Source organism: Physeter macrocephalus, chromosome 8, assembly GCF_002837175.3.
Source record: "Physeter macrocephalus isolate SW-GA chromosome 8, ASM283717v5, whole genome shotgun sequence".
In the NCBI taxonomy this organism is placed as follows: Eukaryota; Metazoa; Chordata; class Mammalia; order Artiodactyla; family Physeteridae; genus Physeter; species Physeter macrocephalus.
In genome coordinates this window covers 153910108-153920024 of record NC_041221.1, presented here as the reverse complement: position 1 = coordinate 153920024, position 9917 = coordinate 153910108, and the positions used below count along the sequence as shown (strand labels likewise).

Here is a 9917-nt window from a genome sequence, read left to right as displayed (position 1 = left end):
TATGCTAACACATATATATGGAATCTAAGAAAAAAAAAATGTCATGAAGAGATTAGTGGTAGGACGGGAATAAAACACAGACCTACTAGAGCATGGACTTGAGGACATGGGGAGGGGGAAGGGTAAGCTGTGACGAAGTGAGTGAGTGGCAGGGACATATATACACTACCAAATGTAAATTAGATAGCTAGTGGGAAGCTGCCGCATAGCACAGGGAGATCACCTCTGTGCTTTGTGACCACCGAGAGGGGTGGGATAGGGAGGGTGGGAGGGAGGGAGACGCAAGAGGGAAGAGATATGGGAACATATGTATATGTATAACTGATTCACTTTGTTGTAAAGGAGAAACTAACATACTATTGTAAAACAGTTATACTCCAATAAAGGTGTTAAAAAAAGTTTATAAGTTTGATTAGATCCCATTTGTTTATTTTCGGTTTTATTTCTATTGCCTTGGGAGAGTGACCTAAGAAAATATTGGTATGATTTATATCAGAGAATGTTTTGCCTATGTTCTCTTCTAGGAGTTTTATGGTGTCATGCCTTATATTTAAGTCTTTAAGCCATTTTGAGTTTATTTCTGTATATGGTGAGAGGGTGTGTTCTAACTTCATTGATTTACATGTGTCTGTCCAGCTTTCCCAACACCACCTGCTGAAAAGACTGTCTTTTCTCCATTGTATATTCTTGGCCTCCTTTGTCAAAGATTAATTGGCTGTAGGTGTGTGGGTTTATTTCTGAGCTCTCTATTCTGTTCCATTGATTCATATGTCTGTTTCTGGGCCAATACCATGCTGTACCAAACTTCTGTTAATGTTGATATTTTGACCTATTCCCATGAATCATTAATGTTCTCAATGGCATCTATAATGGTGAATCCTTTCCATAAAGTTTTCAATTGACTTTGTCCAGATCCATCAGAGGAATTACTATCTATGCTGGTTACAGCCTTATGAAATGTATTTCTTAAATAGTAAGAGTTGAAATAGAAACTCCTCCTTGATCCATGGGCTGCAGAATGGATGTCATGTTAGCAGGCATGAAAACAACATTAATCGCATTGTACATCTCCATCAGAGCTCTTGGGTGACCAGGTGCATTGTTGATGAGCAGTAATATTTTGAAAGGAATCTTCTTCTGAGGAGTAGGTCTCAACAGTGGGCTTAAAATATTCAGTAAACCATGTTGTAAACAGATGTGCTGTTATCCAGGCTTTGCTGTTACATTTATAGAGCACAGTCAGAGTAGATTTTAGCATAATTCTTAAGGGCCCTAGGATTTGTGGAATGAGAAACGAACACTGATTTCAACTTAAACTCACCAGCTGCGTTAGCCCCTATCAAGAGAGTCAGTCTGTCCTTTGAAACTTTGAAGCCAGGCATTGACTCTCTAGCTATGAAAGTCCTAGGTGAAATCTTCTTCCAACATAAGATTGTTTTCTCTACATTGAAAATTTGTTGTTTAGTATAGCCACCTTCATTAACGATCTTAGCTAGATCTTCTGGATAATTTGCTGCAGCTTCTACATCAGCACTTGCTGCTTCACCTTGTACTTTTATGTGATGGAGATGGCTTCTTTCCTTAAACCTCATGAACCAACCTCTGCTAGCTTCAAACTTTTCTCGGGCCGCTTCCTCACCTCTCTCAGCCTTCATGGAATTGAAGAGAATTAGGGCCTTGCTCTGGATTAGGCTCTGGCTTAAGGCAGTGTTGTGGCTGGTTTGATCTTCTACCAGAACACTAAAACTTTCTCCACATCAGCAGTAACACTGTTTCACTTTCTTATCATTCTCGTGTTAACTGGAGTAGCACTTTTAATTTTCTTCAAGAATTTTTCCTTTACAGTCACAACTTGGCTAACTGTTTGGTACAAGAGGCCTAGTTTTTGGCCTATCTTGGGTTTCCACATGCCTTCTTCACTAAGCTTAATCATTTCTAGATTTTGATTTAAAGTGAGAGATGTGTGACTCTTCCTTTCTCTTGAACACTTAAGAGGCTACTGTAGCGCTATTAATTGGCCTAATTTCAATATTGTTGTGTCTCAGGGAATAGGGAGGCCCGAGGAGAGGGAACGAGATGGGAGAGTGGCCAGTGGGTGGAGCAGTCAGAACACATACAATATTTATTAAGTCTTAATTACACAGGCAGGGTTTGTGCCCTCCCCCCCGCCACTGAATTACTATAGTAACATCAAAGATCACTGATCACAGACCATCATCACAGATATAATAATAATGAAAAAGTTTGAAATATTGTGAGAATTACCAAAATGTGACATGAAGACATGAAGCGATCAAGTGGTGTTGGAAAAACGGTGCCCACAGACTTGCCATAGGGTGGCCACAAACCTTCAGTTTGTAGAAAACACAGTATCTGTGAAGTGCAATAAAGGGAAATGCAACAAGATGCCTGTATTTTCATACATACACTCATAGGAAATAGAATATTTGGGATTTTTTAAAAATGTTACATTTTATACTGTAAGCAACTCTCTGAAACTTGTTTCCCCCTGCAACAATTTGTCTTGAAAATCTTTCTTACCTACATCTAATTCATTCTTTCTAACTGCTGCATTGAAGTTCACTGTATGGATGTGTCAGGGATTTTTCCTCACTTGCCTATACATGGACATTTAGGATGTTTCCCAATTAGAAGAGTATTTTTTTTTTAATTACAGCTTCACTGAGACTTATCACACACCATAAAATTCATCCTTTTAAGGTGTACGATTAGTGGTTTCTAATGTATGCACAGAGTTGTACAACTATCACCACCAGCTAATTCCAGAACATTTTCATCACCCTCAAAAAATACCTAGTACCCACTGGCAGTCATTCCCATCCCCCCCTCTCCTCAGCCTCTGGCAAACACTAATTTACTTTCTCTCTCTGTGGATTTGCCTACTCTGGACATTTCGTATAATGGAATCACAAAATATGTGACCTGTTTGGTTTCTTTCCCTTAGCATATGCTTTTCAAGGTTCATCCATGTAGCATATATCAGTACTTCATTCTTTTTTCTGTCTAAATAATACTCTATTGTATGTATATATCAAATTTGTTTATCCATTTTTCAGCTGATGGACATTTGAGTTATTTCCAATTTTTGTCTATTATGAAAAATGCTGCCGTGAACGTTCACATACAGATTTTTGTGTGAGCATATGTTTTCAATTCTTTTGGGTAGATATCAGAAGTGGGACTGCTGGGTCCTAAGGCTACTCTATGTTCAACTTTTTGAGGACCTGCCAAACTGTTTTCCAAAGTCACTGCATCATTTTACACTGCCACGAATATCTATATCTATATCGAAATCTATGTATATTTAAGCAAGAAATAACATATTCAAAGGGAAAATTGATGTGTTTATTCTCTTGAGACATCACCAGCCATGTTTGGAGCAAGCTGAGAAACACACTAATTTAGTGCTGTCTGGTAGAACCTTCTGCAATGATGTGCTGTCCAGTATGGTAGCCAACAGCCACATATGGCTACTGAACACTTGAAATGTGACTCCTGTGACTTAGGAACTGAATCTTTAATTTTATTTAATTTTAATGAATAATAAGTTGGATTCGTCTTCTGTGGCCCATGGCTACTATATTGGACAGAAGAGTACTTACTCTCTCCTGTCTGTAAAAACTCATGGTTCCCCAAAAGGTCACCTTAAAGACACTGAGAAAGTGACTTGCCTTCTGGTCTGCACCTCACACCTCCAAACTAGCTCCTGTCACAGACATCACAGAGAAGAAATTCAGAGACCACAAGGCCTTAAATCAGAACCGCACCACATTGAAATTCAGGAAATTCCCAACTTTTTCAGAGATGTGTTTGGAAAATCAGCCCTTTGCATACCTCCTTTATGCTTTCAGCTCACTCGATTTGAAGAAGTGTTTAGTTTCTTATTACAAGAGCAATACATATTCAGCATAGAGAAGCATGAGAAGAAAACAAAAACAATTACAGGTAGTTACTGCTAATATCTTGAGGGGGGTGTGTGTGCACATACATGGAATTTATTTATATTTCCGCTTTGGGAACAGGAGCAAAAGTGACAGTGGAACCGATCTTGTTCCTTGTTCACAGTCCCTTCTTCTCATAGTACCTGTGATAAGATTTTATTCACTTACTGTGCTCTCACTGTGTGCCAGGCCTGTGCTGGGTGAGACCCAGACTCCTGGGGGAGAAGGACATCAAAAATCCATTCATCCCAGTGTGACAAGGTTCTGATAGGGGTGAAGCGAGGCCAGGGAAAGCACAGGACAGGAGTAGCCACTGCCTGGGGAGCTGTGGAAGACTGCAAAGGTGAAATAACATTTGAGCTGGACATCTGAATTGGAAGAATTCATGACGCAGAGAAGAGGGTGAGGGGCGTTGCAGGCAGAGGAAGGAGCATGTGCAAAGGTTTCAGACGTGAGGGAGCCAGGTGTGTTCAGGGAAGGGAGAGTGAGCGCTCCTGTGTGGCTGGAGAGGCAATAGCACAGGTCACGGTGGCTTACCTGCTTTATTGTCACTTAATTCTCCTATTCCCCTGATAAGTAAAATGTCATCCCCATTTTATAGGCAGAAAGTGGAAGCTGAGAGAGATGAAATAAATGTGCTCAAGGCTGCCCAGCTAGTGAGGCCAGAGCTGGGATTCCCGTCTGTTGAGCACAAAGCTCAGTCTTGAGTGATGAGGGAGGATAGCACCCAGTTGTGAGGAGACTTTTCTGCCACACTCAGGAACCGGGAAGTTACTCACTGGGTAGTTCAGCAGGATGCTGGCGTGACCGGATCTATGTTTTAGGAAGACATTGTGGCACCAATGCAAAGACAGTGTTGGAGAGAGCTCAACCCACACACTGTAAGTAGGTCATCAGTTTACCTGGGACTGAACCACTCTCAACACACACACACACACACACACACACACACACACACACACACACACAGCTTCAAAGGTAGGAGCCCCTGAGAATCCAGTGCTTTTTGTTTCTCTCTCCCTTCCCAAATGAAAACATGCTAGCAGCCCAAGTTCTGTGTCTTTTCCAGACCATGGTGGGAGGAGGTTGGGGGAAGGGCACATTGCTCCTTGCTGGAAGACCTTGAATAAATCACTTCTCAGGACCTCTTCTGTAAAATGAAATTCTGAGAATTTCCATCTTTAAATACCTTTTCCATCTTTTAAACTGTCTGGCTCCTAAGAGCAGTGGGACCTATTAAGGGATTTCACTCTGGCCACACATCATGGTTTTTGGAGAGCTAAGTCTCAGACCAGCTGCCCCCAGATTTAGAGCCTCTTATCAATTCTTGCATAAGTCTAGAGATCTGGCTTTCTAGGCATCCCTGAAGACATAAGAGAATCTTCTTTTGTTCCCAGGCTAGGCCAATGGCAGCAAATAACCTAATTAGGACTTCACAAGCAGCTTGCCCAGTGAAAGGTAATTTAATTAGAGTCTTATTAGTTGTTATAACTACTTTTTTTTTTTTTTTTTTTTTTTTTTGCGGTACGCGGGCCTCTCACTGTTGTGGCCTCTCCCGTTGCGGAGCACAGGCTCCAGACGCGCAGGCTCAGCGGCCATGGCTCACGGGCCCAGCCGCTCCGCGGCATGTGGGATCTTCCCGGACCGGGGCACGAACCCGCGTCCCCTGCATCGGCAGGCGGACTCTCAACCACTGCGCCACCAGGGAAGCCCCCATAACTACTTTTTAATGAAGCTTTATTACATTCAACTATGCAGATACCAAGCAATTGTGTTAAATGTTGGCAAACGGCTCATTAGTCTTTGATTTCACTTCTTTTTTTGCATTGTTCCCACCTATCCTGATATTCAGATGCCAGGAGCTCATTTTTCTCTTCAAAGCCAGGTGCAAACTTGAAGGCATACTTCCCTTTCTTATCCCATTTCCCATGTCTCTGGGATTCCCTGTCTATTAGAGTTGAATTGGAACAATATGAAGGATGGGGAAAGGCTTCCCACTGGCCTTCCATATTCCTTAATCCTTCCATCATTAATCCCTCCTAAGATGTACAACTTCAAGGACTTAGGGCCCCTGGTTGAAATGCAAATGGTATGCTGGAGGCAAACACAGAAAACCATTATTATGAATTAATACCTTAGTGAAGATTAGCTCCTCATATTAGCTAATTAGCCAATAAATGAGACTGCAGTAGAATCAACCCTGGACTGAGTAGTTTTGATATTTGTTAGTGTGTAAAGCATGGGGGGAAAAAAAAACAAAAGAAGAGTTAGTTTTTACTATGCACGAGGCACTGGGCTAGATATTTTCATATTTATTATCCCATTTAATCCTTTTAACAACCTTGATATGAATGTATTATTATAACTGATTTACAGATGAGAAACAGGAGCACAGAGAGGTTGAGTCAGCTTCAAAGTCACACAGCTAGTAAGAGGAAGAGTGGGGATTTGAAGTCCCAGGACATCAGACAAAGGCTAGAAGAGCACTGAAGTGTGGGCAGCCTTGGCTTCTAAGGGGCAGTATCAGGTCACTGGGGGTTAAGCATCCCAGGGGATCACCTATGGGCAGGTGAACCCCAGGACAGAGGATTGGGGTTCTAAAGTTAGTCTAAAGACTAACTTGGCGAGGCTTACAATTTGGCCCCAGCAGGGCTGATCTGTACATGTTCTGTCTCTCTTCATCATCAATGGGCAGTGTGATGTCATCATTAAGAGGATAGGATTTGGTGGCAGGCTGACCTAGATTCAGATCCTGATTCCAGCCCTTTTCTGTAGGTATGACCCTGGGCAAGCTGTTTAAGGTTTCTCAGCTGGGATTTTCTCATCTGGAAAAAGGAATAATGGTATCTTCTTTATATTTTTGCGAAAGTTAAAGAATATGTGTGAAGCTTCCAGCCCAGGAGAAATGCCAGTAAGGAGTGGCTCCTCCACTTTGGAATAGGTATTGGAGAGCTGTGTGGTTACAGCAGGGAGGGCCGTGGGCAACAGGAAATGGACCCACAGGGAAAGTGAGATCTGGTCTTATTAGGTTATTGCTTCTTAATCTTGAGTGTGCATCTGAATCACCTGGAGAACTTGAGAACCCAGATTGCCTGGCTGCACCCCCAGTTTCTGACTCAGTAGGTCTGGGGTGTCATCTCTACCAAGTTCCTGGGTGATGTGGATACTGCCGGGCTGGGGACCACACTTAGAGACTCAGTGCAAAGGCCTTTCACAGTAGGTACTCTCTGTGTGTAACAGTGGCTCTAATCCCTGGACAGAACATTTGGAGTCCATCCAAGCCTGGAGTGAATCAGAGAAGCAGAGCTCTGGCCTCTCTCCTCTTCCCCATATTCTACCCCGCTTCTGTAGTTTCTTGAGGTTTTGGGATCCAGTCCTTGGGAACAGGGGTCAAAAAGGCTTAATTATGATGCCTTAATTTTTTGCCATGCCAGTCCTTGGGCCTGCTTAGGTTGAAGGGATGTTTGTGGTTTAAATGAATCCATTTTATGGCTGAAAGTGCGGACACAATTTGTTCTTCACAGAGACAAGGAGGGGTTAGGCTCTGAGTAACAACTTCCAACAAATCTATTAGCCTGAAATTTTATATTTTCAATAAGTTTACCACTTTAACAAGCAGGACAGAGAGTCTCAGACAAGCAGAAGCAACAGTGTTTGCCTTCTATCATTCTTTTTACCAAAAAGGGCCAACTCACGGAATACTAGTGAGATAATGCACGTGGAAGGGTCTAACATAATATCTTAACAAATAAAAAAAATCATAATTTTTTATTGTTTATTGAATAAGTAATTTTAAGCCCTTTTAAGCCCTTATGTTAGGCTTTCTCTACTTTGGCACTATTGAGATCTTAGGACTGATTATTCTTTGCTGTGGGGGGCTTTCCTGTGCATTGTAGGATGTTTGGCTGTATCCTTGGCCTCTCCCACTAGATGCCAGTGGCACACCCCAGTTGTGACAATCAAAAGTGTCTCCTGACATTGTCAAATGTCCCCTGCGGGGCAAAATCATCCTTGATTGTGAACCACTGCTTTACATGAATAATCTTATTTCATTCTCACAAAACCCAGTGAAGTAGGTGTTATTTGTCCCATTTTAGAGAAGAGTGAGGGAGAGGAGGAACAGAGAGGTTGAGCAATTTGCCAAAGACCACCCAGCTAGTAAAGAAGCAGGAGCAGAATTTGAACTCAGGACTGACATAATCCAAGGCCTCATTTTGGACCACTCCCCTCATCCCTTCTAAGAGGACACATCTAGGAAGATGTAGAGAAGAGCATCTTGCTTAATCATATGCATCCTGGTGATTGCCTCTGAGAAGGAGAGAGATGAATGGGATGAGGAGTGGGGCCTTTTAGGTGTATTTGCAACATTTTATTTAAGAGGAGAAAGAAGATAGGTAGCAAACTCAACAACCTGTTAACATTGGTTAAATCTGGGTGGACAAGTCATGGGTGTCTCAAATTATTTTTAATCCCCCAACCTTTTAATGAGAAGGAACTGGTCCCATTTTTATTTCCCCCAAAGACATAGCCCATTTATAGAATTACTCATAATCCCAATTTATCAACAGATTCTTATTAAATGTATCCTCCAAAGGTGATATTATATTAGAGGCTTCACATACATTAATAGCTGATGTTTTTGAATTATTTACTCATGTCTGGCACCCAGCTGAGTCCTTTTCATTCATTTTCCTATTTATTCCTCACTCCAATCCTATGAGCAGATGATTTCAGTCTCATTTTACAGATGTATTAACTGAGGCTTAGAGAGATGAGCTGCAGAGTCAGGACTTCAGACCTGGATTTGCCTGATTTCAATGTCCCTGTTCTTTCTAGTACTCCAAGCTGCCAGCCAAACAGAACCTGTGAAGGGCTAACAAGGATGTTGGAAGGAAGGAAAGGAAAGGAAAGGAAAGGGAAAGGGAAAGGTAGGAAAGGAAAGGGAAGGGAAGGGAAGGGAAGGGAAGGGAAGGGAAGGGAAGGGCAGGGAAGGGCAGGGCAGGGCAGGGAAAGGAAGGGAAGGGAAGGGCAGGGAAAGGAAGGGAAGGGAAGGGAAGGGAAGGGAAGGGAAGGAAAGGAAAAGTGAAGGTACCAGCCCTCTTTACTGGATGAGGGGCGGGGGGTGGGATGGCAGTGACAGAGACAGGTGGCAGGAAAGGCTTTCCTGAGGTTCTGAGACTCCCTGGCTGATCTCAGTTCCTGGCTTAGGATCTTCTTGATCTCCCAACTTGGTGGCAGTGGGTCAGAGTTCATCTCTTCCCTGCCCTGTCCTGGATGCTGGTTCCAACACCTCTAGATTTAGTACAGTCTGAAAATAACTTTGCCTCTCCATCCTGACTAGCAGTTCAAGGTCGGGATTAAATTACCACCCTGACTGACCAGGGCTCATTGCCTGCCTCTCAAAAAAGCCTCTTTCCCCAGAAGAATCTGCTCAACATGCCATCTCCTTACTTCTTAAGCAGTGCTCGATTAAATTTTCCATTCGTGAGGCTGGCATCTTCCGAGCCAATTTGAATTTTGCAACTAAAATGTGGTGCATTTGCCATGCCCTTGTCTAAATATAGACTGTCCACTGAGTTCCCTGGATCAGCACAGGCCCCCATGGTTGGCCCAAAGGAATCCTTCCTTATTAACTCATCCTTGAGTGCCTCAAAGTTGATTGTTTTCCTGGGGTGGGGCGGGGGGAGTATCTTATTTTGTTATGGTTTTTAATCAGTACATCAGCCCCAGAGCCTCGAACCACTGATGTGGATAGTGGTGGCCCTGGCAGCCATGTGAAAGATCAAATCCGTTTACACACTGTGGGTGACTGCTTTTTGTTCTCAGATCCTGGGTAACATACACACATTCCAAGGCTGCTGCTTGCTCTGGCTCCCCTGATGGATGGGGTGTTGCATTCCAAGAGGGCAGCTTGCTAGCCCTGAAGTCTGGAAGGCTGACACCAAATTAGTTGGA

The 9917-nt window shown here is 42.9% G+C and overlaps 1 protein-coding gene and 1 pseudogene across 1 annotated transcript in view; both read right to left on the bottom strand.

Annotated features, from left to right (window-relative positions):
- Positions 1 to 3647, bottom strand: part of LOC129392305 (tigger transposable element-derived protein 1-like) — an 11515-nt pseudogene extending 7868 nt beyond the window's left edge.
- ADRA1B (adrenoceptor alpha 1B) overlaps positions 1 to 9917 on the bottom strand; it is a 65653-nt gene that overhangs the window by 40724 nt on the left and 15012 nt on the right. The gene's annotated exons all lie outside the window — the stretch shown is intronic.